At 43.5% G+C, this 12,514-nt stretch overlaps 1 long non-coding RNA gene across 1 annotated transcript; it reads right to left on the bottom strand.

Moving 5' to 3' along the window:
* Window positions 1-8,229: 8,229 nt before the first annotated feature.
* Window positions 8,230-9,111, bottom strand: LOC135450384 (uncharacterized). The gene is made up of 2 exons (XR_010441059.1): window positions 9,051-9,111; window positions 8,230-8,372 (listed from the first exon to the last, which is right to left on the bottom strand). It is a non-coding gene; the product is annotated as an uncharacterized LOC135450384 (long non-coding RNA).
* Window positions 9,112-12,514: the final 3,403 nt, after the last annotated feature.

Here is a 12,514-nt window from a genome sequence, read left to right as displayed (position 1 = left end):
CTGTTGCTTCTTCAAATTTATATATAAAAATGATTTTGGGACAAAGAACAATACAGCTTGGAATCCCCTTCTGAAAGAGTCTCTTCTCCACTCACAGCAATACACTTTTGGTGTTAAATATAGGTTGGTGGGGGTCTTAATATAGTTTGGTTTTTAAAATTTCTTTTTGAGAAGCACACTTAGAAACAATTTCCTAGCTGTGGACCCACTCATCTACTCACATCCATCTCCACCCTTTTTCCCTCCTGTTTTGTTTTTGTGATCTTTAAGATGTGAAATTCTCAAGAGAAGAGTAATAGTCCTGGATGAGAAGCTTGGGAAGAGCAGGCAGAACATGTTATTGAAGGACCAACTCTGCAGCACTGCACTTAGAGAGCAGGGCTGTTTGGGACATTAATACCAAGCAGTGCAGCTCTCCCCCTTAACAGGTTGTGGTTTGTTGTTTTTTTTTTTTTTCCCCTAAAAGGATTCTGCTATTTTTTCCCTTTATGAAAGTTGACTCTACCCCAAACTCAGGTGAAAGCAGAAGGCAGCACTGAAGCATCATTAAAAGTGACAGAAGGTTCCAGGTCAAGTTGGCTATTGCAGATAAAGCTGCTATCATCTCCTGTTAGTGACTGGGACTGAGAGCCAAGGGTTTTCATTACACACCACCTAAGAAGTACTTTATAAATCACAATAACTCCTGACATGCAATAACATCCACTCTTATTAATATAAACTGCAGGGATTTTTTTTAAAGTCTGCTGGCAGTAAAACCACCCCTTCTATAAAATGCTGGCATTCACACATGCCCTGCAGCTTCTCACAGCACCTTTAAGCACTAAAGATGTTCATTACCTCATACACTGAAAAAAAATAGTGGGATTATATTGTTGCTTCAAAATAGCTCCCTTCACCTCTCTTTAAACTGGAAGGTGCCAGCTGTGGGCACCCCCCAAACCCCAAGGGAGTCCTTGCCCCAGAGCAGCCAGCCCTGGTCTGCTCTGCTGGTTTTAGTGTCCTGGCACGCAGGTAGGGCTGAATGCTCTGAGCCAGGGAACAGGAACAGTGCTTTCCTCTTTGCCTTTGGACACAGAGATGTTTTATTTTGTTACTGTGTTAGAAAGCACAGCATCTCCCTCAAAACAGCTTTCCCAGACAGGCCATAGCCTCTCCCAACTCAGGTGTTGCAGGTGGGACCTCCTGCAGGAAAAGGGCTGGAACTTTCTGGGGACCACCCAGACCCCTTTTATCCCCCAAAGTGCTTCTAGCCAAGGTGACAAGGTGTCAGCTCATGTCCCCATTGCTGAGAGGGGTGGCAGATGGTGGCCTGTGGCCACCAGGACCCCACAGACTCCTGTCCCCCACCTTGCTGTTTCATGCAGTCCTTCCTCCTCCTCCTTCCCACCCACATGGAAATTATTTATGCTCAGTACCCACAAAACAAAGCTCTCCACCCTACTGAGGCTCTACAAATGTTCTCTTAATAAAAACAAGCATCAACACAGAAGCCATTTTACCTCCTGTGCACAGGGAACCTGTGAGCTCCTGCAAGGAGACAGTCAGAACCAAGCAGGAGGATACAGCTGGGATGCTGAGAGCACCATGACCCCACTCATCCAACAAACAAACAACTCTTTATGGTACATGTGTACAGTAAACACATTGCGAGAGGCAGATGGTGTTAGAATATAAACATGAGGAAAGAGAAGAGTCTGGCTAGATACCACTTTTCTAGCTTGAAAAAGGGGAGCTTTTTCCCAAGGTTGCCCCCTTTCTTATTCAAGGGAACACAACATTGTTAAAGCAGGGAGAAAATGCTCCCTGCTCCTCCTCTAAGTTCACTAACACAAGAGGAAGCAGGAAAGAGATTTGAGCCCAAATTGACCAACAGAAGGGCATTAGCTCAAGCTTTCCAGCATACTGGAGAGCCCCATCACCATTACCAGCCTGTCTGAGGAGCTTCTCTTTGTGAACTCTTCCATCAGAAAAATTCTGACCAGCTCAGCTACTGCTCTCCTTCCCAGAGTCACAGCAAAGCCAGCATCCCTATCCAAGTACACCTTGGATTTGAGTTAAAATGCTCGTGGGGTGTTGGGAGTTTCGTGCCAATGCTCCCCAGCTGGGCCTCGTGCATACCAGCACAGAATATAGATAAGGATGGGAGAGGAAAGACAAGCCCAAAGCCTCTTTTATTTTCAAGTGACTTTTGATGAGATACGTCAGAAATAGCAGGACCTTTTCCAATGTCTGTCCTACTTTGCAACAATAGCTGCTTGTTGTGCACAGTGAGCCGAGGAGATGCCAGCAGGAATGGTTGTAATACCACTTTATAAGCAAATTAATTGCTTCTCATTAGACTCCTCCACTAAGCAGGAATAGCTCATCTTGCAATAAACTTTTACAACGTTTTCTCTCACACACCTGAAAGCCACTTTGCCTGCTTTGCTGGGCATGGAAGGGGTGGGTGCTGCTTATTCCCCCTAACAGATGCACAGCCATACACAATTTCTCTGCTTCTAATAATTCCCAGTGCTTTTCAGTATTGCAGTCGGTTTGCAGCTCCAAGGTTTATTCCTCCCCCCATTGGTGACTCCTGTAAGGTGCAATACAAGGGATTCCTGGATGTCACTTGCTTTTATTACAGACACAGCGTTCAAGCACTGTAGCAGAAGTACAAACACCTTTATAAGTTTCATTTGTAATCTTGAGGGCTTTTTTTGGCAGCTTATGCTTTCTTGCTGCAGGGAATAAAACATGTTTTCTATCTGATGAAAAAAAAAAAAGGGTAAGATTTTAGTACTAATTGGATGAAAGGAACGGTGTAAAATTTAATAGAGAGAATAAATCCAGAAGGGGGAAGAAATTAATGCACCAAAACCCTGTGGGTGTCCTAAAGAAAGCAAATGTTTACCTGCTCTGAGAATATGTACTTTGAAGGTGCCTTAGCCCAGCAACAAAATTGAGAGCAGTGCAACAGACCCTTCTATAAATATTTGCGCTTGGGCTCACTCGTTCTCTGGGGCTGTAACATCACGGCCGGGTTATATTTCCTCGGTCCATCGGTGCGTGTGCCCAGCCCCAGCCGCAGCCGGGATCCCCGGGCGCTGCGGGGTGCGGGCGGTTCGGCGCTGCCGACAGTAGATGTCAGCATTGCCTTGTGCCTCCCCGCTGCTCCGGCACCAGCTACCGACATGTTCACGGAGACAAAATATTCAGCTAATAGGCAGCAGCATTTGTTTCAGCTGTTCTGCATATTCCTAGGCTTTTTTTTTTTTTTTTTTTTTAATCACGGTACCTAATGATTTAGGATGGATAAAAGTGACAGTGGTCTTTTCCCATCAGTTAAATGCTCGGCTTTGAAGGTTTCTCTTCAAGGATTTTTCACACCATATTGTCAGGAGCCAGGACATCCCTCAGCCAAGACCCCTGCCAGGGGGCTCAGAGACCCTGGCACAAAACCCAAAATGCCTGTGGGTTTGATTATGACCCCTGATCATAATTAAATGACCAGGGAGCAAGTTACCAACCTTAGATGCAGATCTGCAAACCATGACAAATTAAGTAGAATGGTAGTGAATTTATCACGAGGTGAAAAATTAGATGTTGGGGTTTTTAGAATGGGGGTTCAGGGGGGCAAGATGGAGGGATCTGGTCATGTCCAGCCTTTCTCCTTCTCGGCCTCCATCTTCTGCTGTGATGGTGGCACTTACAGATTGGTTTAAAGTAGAAGGTCACTGTCTAACACAGGTGATAGGTACTGGGAAGTAATTGTAAACATTGTACATGTAGGTTTTAGTATAAAGACATAACACCGCCCCGGGGCAGGCAGAGTGCCTCTGACTGTCGTGCTGAGTGGACCTCGGCAGGGCAGGAGAAAGAATTTTATAGATAAGGAACAATAAACAACCTTGAGACCGAGAAATGAAGAGCCCTGACTCCATGTTCAAGCGCCGGGCTGGGAAAAGAGACTTTCCAACTTTTCTCGGGGTCACTCTGACAAGCTAAAGAGCTCAACACCATATGACTGTGAGGAAGAACATATAAGAAGTTAATAACTCTTTGTTTGACCACTCGGGGGCTGTGAATGGTGAGCTGCCTCTCTTCTCCCTCTCTCCATCAGCCAGGCTGTACCTCTAACACTGTTCATCCCTTTTTCTCAGCCTGGGATGCCATTCCTAGAAACTCCCGTGCCTTGCAGGACGCTGCTGATGCCCATTCTTAAATCTCTGCAAACCAGCGGACAAAACCCCCTCCAGGCGCGCCCTCAGCTTGGTTCCCTGAGGGCACTCAGTGCAGGGACAGGGACAGAGGCTCTCTCCTCCTGCCGGGTGCAGATAATTCTTTGCTTCGCATTAGGGTGGCAGCATTGGCCGCGCTATGGGGACTGGCGGCGGCCAGGAGCTGTGCATCCCATGGGAGCCAAGCTACACGGGCTGGGCAAGCAGGGGACTGCTCGGGGACAGCTTGGGGACACCTGAAATCAGAACCACTCTCGGACAGCTCTGGGATGGGTGATGGCCTGAGGTGGCCCCAGGCAGCTCACACATATTCAGCTGGTACTCACTGTGCTGAATCTGAGCGTGGTGAGGACACATGTGAGCAGCCAGCCCTGTTGTCACCGCTGTCCCCTCCTGCTTTCAGTGGTTTGGAAAAGGGAGAGAGGAAATTTGGTGACAGAAAGTTCCTGCTGGAGTGTGGGGCAATGATGCTGATGAAAGGAGCTTCATCCAAAGAGCATTTGAGTGAGAGCAAAAGAAAGCAGTCATCCACTTCTGCTGTGTCCCCAGAACCCCTCCTGGGCTTCCCCAGGCCTGGAGAGAGAATGGGAATGCTGGGCAGAAGAGTGATGAAATGGAAGAGACTCAGAGACAGGATTCAGTGGTGCATTTATTTACATTGGAGGTTTTAAAGTGATGATGGAGTGCAAATGCTGGTAAAGATGAGAAAGGATCATTTATCTTGGAAGATTTTACCCATCCCAACTTCTGCCACAGCCCCTCTCACAGCAAATGTTTTCAGGAAGGCACCCCTCTGGTTGGGGGATTTCAGGATTTTGGGTATCTAAAAGCTTAATGGCTTTTTGAGAGACTGACAACACATCCAAAGTCTTCCAGTCTTGCGCCACCAGCGCTCTTGGGATTCTGGAGTGGCATTGAACTATTCTGCCAGAGCCACACTCTGCCACATCTGAAAGTTTCATTTTAATTTGCACACCCTGGAGCAGCACCATTTATGAACAGTGCTTCACTGGTGGGAAATATCATTTGAAGATTTTCATCATCACATTAAAATGTACTTTTTTAAAAAAAAACCCTACAGTTTATGGAGTAGCTGACAATTTTTTGGGGACTGCAGACTCACAGAAGCCTTTGGATGTGAGAGCCTTCCTACAGTGCATGCGGGGTGAAATCCACAGATCAGAACTTTCCATTATAATTGCACACAATTGTTTGGACTGATCACAGCATCCTTCATTTCTGTGGTAATTGCACTGGCCTTGAGTGCCATGTACTGACATCCCAGTATCTTTCTGGTACTCAGTAACTGCTTCTGATCAATGCTGATGTGAATGAATTAAAGTTAATAATATTTCCTCCTATGAGGGCAACAGTTGCTGGGCTGTAATTCAATCCTGCTAGACTGGGCAGGTGCTTTTACTTTGGATGTGAAAAGAGACATGATTTAAGGCCCTGGTGAACAGGCTGAAATCTTTTTTCTTCTGGAAAGGAGGTGGGGCTTGTATGCTGGAGAAATACTTCACAAAAGTATTACATTTCAAAACAGATATGTTTTTTAATGGCTGTTTTATCGTGTTTGTTAACATGATATGTGATAAAAAAGGGATTTTAAGATTAAAAGCTTTACTTGGTTTTGTGTTTCTGCACCAGAAGGAAGAAAAATGCTAATTTTAATTTATTTCTGTGTTATGTAATGGCTCATGTTAGGCTAGGTAGCTCTGTAATGAAAAATATATCTGTATAGGGCATGAAGTCAGCATCAAAGTGCTTCAAAACTCCTGTGCGTGTGTTTATACCACTCTAGAAGCCCGAGTTCACCGTTGCCTTGAACTTTGTCTCACTGCAAAGCAGATGCAAAATCTAATTTGGCTTTGCTCTAGATGGTTGAAGTTAAAGCAAAGGTACCAGTGAAAATGACAGTATCAGACAGCTGGCTGTGGCTCCTGTTCCTTGCTGGTACTTTCTTTCTGCTTAGGTCTCCTTGCAAGCTGACAAAAGATACATCCTTGCAAATCATTTTGTAGCCTGCACATGTGTTTAATTAGTCTCCAGCCCACATGAGGAACTGCAAGGAGAAAGATAATTATGCAGGCTTCATGCCGTTTTGAGCTCTTGTGCTTTGCATTTTCTTTTCCAGCATTCAATTAAAAGTTAAGCACTTTTTGAGGCTATCCAAGTAGACAGCTATTGATTCTTCATTCTATAAAAAAGGCCCTTCTTATAGTTTGTCAATTTGTGAACTTGCTGGCTGAGAGAGAAACTGGGTAGCACCACACATCCTTGGGGAAACACCACAATGAATTCAAGGTGTGCGCTCACACTTAAGGCCAAAACACCTGATAATTTAAAAGGGCTTTTTAGTTTAAAAGTTTCCAAATACTAAAAACGAATAATTTTAATTGCTCACTAAGAGGACATTCTGGGATGCCTGGAGTTTTGAAATGACCTGACTTTTGTAAGAGGATCACTGTCTCTCCTTTGGCTGTGGACAACATGCATATGCTCTTGGTGCCAGGGTTTATCACTGCCAAAGAGGACAAGTAGATGTGGCAACAGCTGAGAAAGTGCAAAAGAAAGGAATTGTAAATGTTTGATTTTTCAGTATTAACAGGTTTCCTCAACAACACTTTGTCTGTGGAAATTTACTCCGCTTTGTCAGTAGGAAAAAATTTTCATGGCGTCCTAACACAAAGACCATTGACACCCATAGGATCTTTCCCTTGATTTTAACAGATCTGGAATTTGCTCTCCAAGAAAGGATCAGACAATGCACTGCTAGAGGAGCTGACATGGCTGGAATATAAACTCCCTGTGCAGAAGTAGGGATCTTTATGTAGTACTGGCTAAGGAGTAAAGAGGATGGATCAGACAAAGATTATAACTATCCTCATTAAGGGCTTTTATTATCCCTGATATAATTACAGAAAAGCAGGGAACTTTTATGGGAAAAGCTGGCAGTGTTCACACAGGCTTTCAGCACTGATAATGGCACATGGCTTAATGGTGACCAGGTCAAATGGTCCCTCCTGTAAGGCTCAGATAGAGACCTCTTGTCCTACCAAACTTTCGTACCTGACCCACTCCAATTTGCAGCAGAGGGTATGAGTCTTGGAATTGAAACCAACTGAGCCTGGTCCAAATTGTGCTTTGTCTTTGCTCCTGAACAGTTCCAAGGCACAGAAGTCTCCATAACAGCTTCCCTGACCATAATAAAAAACGTAAAAAGTAGTGACTATGGTCAGGGAAGCAGGGAGGCTGCTATGGAGACTGCTGTGCCTTCAGGAGGCTCCTCTCAGCCTCCTGTGATGGGTATGAGCTGCTTATAACATCAGCATTTTAGAGCTACAATAGCACAGCTCACTCAGTCCTAATTAGCTGTGACCAGTGAAAGCATCAAGCTGACACAGTGCTGTGAGAGAAGCATCACTGAATCCATGCCTGGGAGGAAGGCACTGTCCAAATACTGTAGCTGGAGATGTGTCTCTCTTTAATTAGCAGATTTATGGTCTGGTGGGTGCATGATGAATTGAGACAGTATGGTTAACTGTGGTGAACAAAGCTGCATCCTAACAACCAGTGCCTCTATAAAATTATATTGGCAATGAAATGCCATCGTGCTTAGTAACTCCAAGGTGGACTAAAACTGCAGAACTGAGATCTACATTTACATACATGTGCAAGAATAAGCACCCAGAAAATTCATCCATGAACCTGGAACCAGAGCTGGTTTCCAGCTCCCAGTGTCAGTGCACTCCAGATTTTCAGTGTAGCTTTTCATCTGTGTGTCTGGGTACAGTTATCAAATCCAGAAAAGGGGACCCATTTCATCAATGCTAAGAATCATTGCTACTTGCTAACATTAATTTACAGTAATGGAAGTGATAATCAAAAGCTAATTAAGCATTGTGTTCTGTGCAATGGTGGGACAGGCAAGGTGTTTAATGGTCACAAGACTTTTCATATACAGACTGAACTCCTCACTTGGGCTTACTGGGAATAGTTCCACTTGGCTGGAGGGCACTCACCTCCATCTCACAGGTGAATGACAGTATGGACAAGGATGAAGCTGAAGATGCCAGCAGGTTTTGTCCAGTCCAGGTGCCATCCTGCTCTGAGCCCAATTTCCTTCAGGAAGTCTCATGGTGGACTCTGGAAATTGGAGCAAGTGAGATGTCAAGTCTGAAAATGTCCAGTTACACAGCTTAGAGTCAAACAGAAAACCAATCCTTTGTTATTCCTCTTGCCATAAAGGCAAAAATCTACAGGTCTATTATGTCTGTGACATAATTTAGTGTGTGAAGTTTAGGGGTTATTCCTGCAGTCCTCCTGTGATTAAAATTGTTCTTTAAGCACAGTTTGGGAGGAATCATAATATTTTTGAATTGGAGTAGCTGGTATAGTTAGAAAACAAAAAAAATGGACTGGTGTTTGCTCCTCCACCTCTTCCTTCAGATATTGGGATTTGGGCTGGATGTCCCAATCACACAGATCTGACCAGACATTCTCAGCATGAAAATACAGGCTAGGGGAAGGGGTTGTGTTTTAACACTTTCATCAGAGTTGCTACTTAGCACAAATTATCCCACATAATCTAATTACCAAAATTTCTACTGTTTTTCTTGAACAAACTAAGGTAACCCACAGGATAGCACGCACATGAAGAAATTGGTTCTCTACACTATCTTAAATAACTTTACAATTGAGATTCATGCACCACTGAGGAAAAAACAGACTTAGCCATGGATTTACAAAGTATGGCAAATATAATTGAGAAAAGAAAGTGCTGTCATTACATTGCAAGAATTCCTTATTGCTAGAGTTCCCCACCTCCTTGACTTTTCTTGTAGGCAGCTGCTCTACACACTGACCTATCCTCACAGCAGCCAACAGACTCCAGCTCTCCTCAACCAACCAATCCACTCATTTATAATACTCTTCTTATTGGCTACAGCTGTGGCCTGTTAAAATCAGGCCTGCTTCTAATCTCTAATAATTAGCTCAGCTGCAAATCCTTAATGGGGTAAAATTATTTTCTATACTCCCTTCACTTTCTTATATTGTATCCCCTTACAAAAAAGGCTCAAGGAAACATTGCTGATGCAACTTTACCTCCTTTACCCTTAAATTTGCTGGGCAGTATCATAGTGTAGCTCGTGTTCCCTGAGGCTAGTGAGTAGAAAATAACAAGTAGCTTTCAAAACACAGATCATTTTACGTGTGATGATGAGAGCCTGTGAACGATGAACTTTATGGGATCAGATTATTACATTCAGTCCAGCTCCATTTTAAGTTGATAGGAAAACCTCACATGATTTCACTGAGGGTTGGGCCAACAGATTGCTGTTTGCCTTTAGCAGAAAGTAAAATCATGGGGGGATGTCTGTGTATGCACATACTGATTTTTAAATTGCTCCATCTGGAGGCAACATGTCTCACCAGGTTCAGTGGGTGCTTGTTAGAGACACAGCCTGGGGTTGGGAAAATGGACCATGAAGGTGATTATTTCTTTCTGAATTATTCATTGGAGAATCTTCTGCTTGTAAATGAGATAAATGTATCTGACACATGACCTGACAACATGCCAGTCTCACTAATTGCTGGCTCACTGTGAAATCACCCGGCATGGGCTAAGGAGGGTGAAGACTTGGCAAGATGCTCTGCCTTGCCAGCTGAAGTGCAAAAGAAAGTCTGTCCAGGCTCAGAAGTGCTCCAGCTGATGGCCACCAAGGGTTTGACATTGTGTGAAGTCTCCCAGGACAGCTGAAGACACACAGGTACTTTGCATTGTGCCATACAGGCATGCTGCCTCCTGAACAGGAGAGGGGGAGAAGGAATTGGGGTCTGGTCACATAGGTACTCCTTCAAAAATTCTGGCTCACTCAGAACCCCAGCTTCATGTGTAAAGATGCTTTTATCAACAAGGTTGGCTTGGTTTTTTGTTGTTGGGGTTTTTTTTTGTCTTGTTGCTGTTTGGGTTTTGTTTTTTCTTTCAAGCAAGAGATCTTGCCTTTTTCAAGGGTGGGAATTGCAACTTGTAGCCACTTGTCATATGTTCAGACATAACTGATTTGTAGTCCCTAGCTTGTAAAGGTTTAGTGTTGGCTGTGATTTTAAAAAACTTGGTAAAAAATGTGAGGTGCAAATTGCACATTTCTGATGGAAATGTCAAAAGGGATATGGATGGGTTACTCCACATACTTTTCTTTTGAATGCTTTGTTTTAGATTTCTCACTGCCAAAATAATGGACGATAAGGAGCCACACTTTGATGTGGGGTTTGAACTGGGGAAGGGCAATACCTAGAGAACCACACCTTACCTAGCTGGCACTGAACAGTCACTTCTGAACACAACCATTTCTAGAGCCATCAGTCCTACAAAGCCCAGCAAGGTGAGCTGAGGCTCTTGTGTGAAGCACTGATGGTCATGCTGGCCTGTGAAGATACTCACATTATGTCCCAGTGAAGTTTGAATATGTGTTCAGAAGTTTAAAGATGAATTTATGCGAGGAAATTCTGAATTCTCCCTTTCAAACTCAGCTGTATATTTTGAAGGGTCAGAAACGCCTTTACAGGGAGGTGTTTGTTTCAAAGTGGGGTTAATTTAGAGGTAAATTTTGTATTCCTTAAATAGCTATATCATCTTCCATCTTCATCTTCAAATCCAACTTCCAGTGGAGTAAGCTGCTGTTAAAAGTAAAGCTACATTTCTCTCTGTGCCTGAGCAGTGGAGAGGAACCAGCAGCCATCAGACTGCCTTGTAAATGCCTGTTTTGGACAGCTCACAGCCTCGGGAGGGGAGGATAGAAATCAACACAGAGCAAGGAGATGCCTGCTCTGGTCAAAGCAGCCTTGGGAAGGGTTTATCTGAAAGGACATCCTGCTTGGGGGCTGGGATCCAGGGGAAGGACTGGACACCACTGGGGGCCCAGAGGCAGCAGTCTCTTGGACACAGGCACTGCAATTGCCATTTCCACATTTCCAAAAAGGGCACAAGTTGGCAGAGCCAATTGTAAGGTTTGGAGTCAGTGAAAACCTCTTGGGTTCCTGTGTCCCTGTAGGGCCTCTTTAGATTTCCACTTTATGTTAAATATTTGGCTCTAAGTTACTGGGAACATATCTGAAGTATAATTATGAGAAGAATTTATATTAAAGTAAGCTTTCAGTGTGTGAGCTAGTCCATTTCAAACCCCTTTGGGCATCTTCAAATGCAACACAGGGTGCCAAGATTTAGGTCTAGTTTGAGAAGCTGAATTACCAACATTTGCTCATTCTGTTCTTCACAAAAATGAGCAAATGGCTTGACAGCAAAAGTTATGGCTGTGCTATAAGTAGTACGAAGGTAAAAGGAAAGAACTTAAACATAGCATTTCCAGGTTTCACTTTCGTGGCACTTCAATATTTAAACAAAATATTAAAAGCCCCACAAAGCAATACTCTGACATTTAGGTACAGGGTGCCAATATTGTACTACTGCATTCATCAGAGGCATGTGAAAATGAAAGCCATGAAATGCTTCATTCACATCACAAATGACAATCAGTATTGGACACAGAAGAGTTTTGGTTTTTCTAAAAAAAACTATTCAAAATGGTGCATTTTTATAGAATTGTTGCCCAGAGTTCTATATTTCTGTTAATACTAACAAAGCAAAGAGATGGACATAAAGCCAGTGCAGTCCTCATTGTGTATTAATCTAGAGAAACTAGTATACACTGCCACCCTCAGCTCAGCTAAAACAGATTAGAGGTGGACACTTTGAAATTACTTATATTTTCATATTCTGTATGTGAAAAAATGACACTGCAACAAAACCAAAGAAAATTATTGAGGAAACTTAGAATTCCATGCTTGGTCTCCATCAAGGCAACAAGCTTTAGGCAGGTGAGGAAAGGCTTGGCTAAAAGCTCTGCTAGCAAATGTTGCTTTTGGCTACAAATCCCCTGCTACTCTTTGCCCATTTTGCATCAAATTCCGTGACCTCTTGAACCATTTTTTGGATATAATTTTAATTTATAATTTTTTTAGAATAAGAATAAACCATTTATTCTAGGTCTATCTCTGCAAACAGGTTGAAGAAATAGCACAGGATGGCGAAAGTTGCTAAAAACAGAAATGTAAATGGTTGGTCAGAATAGGGAAAGCTAGAGCAAAAAAAAAGGGAGGAGTGAGACAGAGCAAGGAAAGCATCAAAGAGCAGGCAAGTGTTTTGGGGCAACAAGAAGGAAGAAAGTGAAGGAGATTGCACTCTACCTTACTAATGATAAAAGACAGGATTGGGTGCAGGGAGAAAA

This window comes from Zonotrichia leucophrys, chromosome 7, assembly GCF_028769735.1.
Source record: "Zonotrichia leucophrys gambelii isolate GWCS_2022_RI chromosome 7, RI_Zleu_2.0, whole genome shotgun sequence".
Taxonomy (NCBI): Eukaryota; Metazoa; Chordata; class Aves; order Passeriformes; family Passerellidae; genus Zonotrichia; species Zonotrichia leucophrys.
The sequence above is the reverse complement of the archived record's forward strand: the minus strand, read 5'-3'. Positions and strand labels throughout refer to the sequence as shown.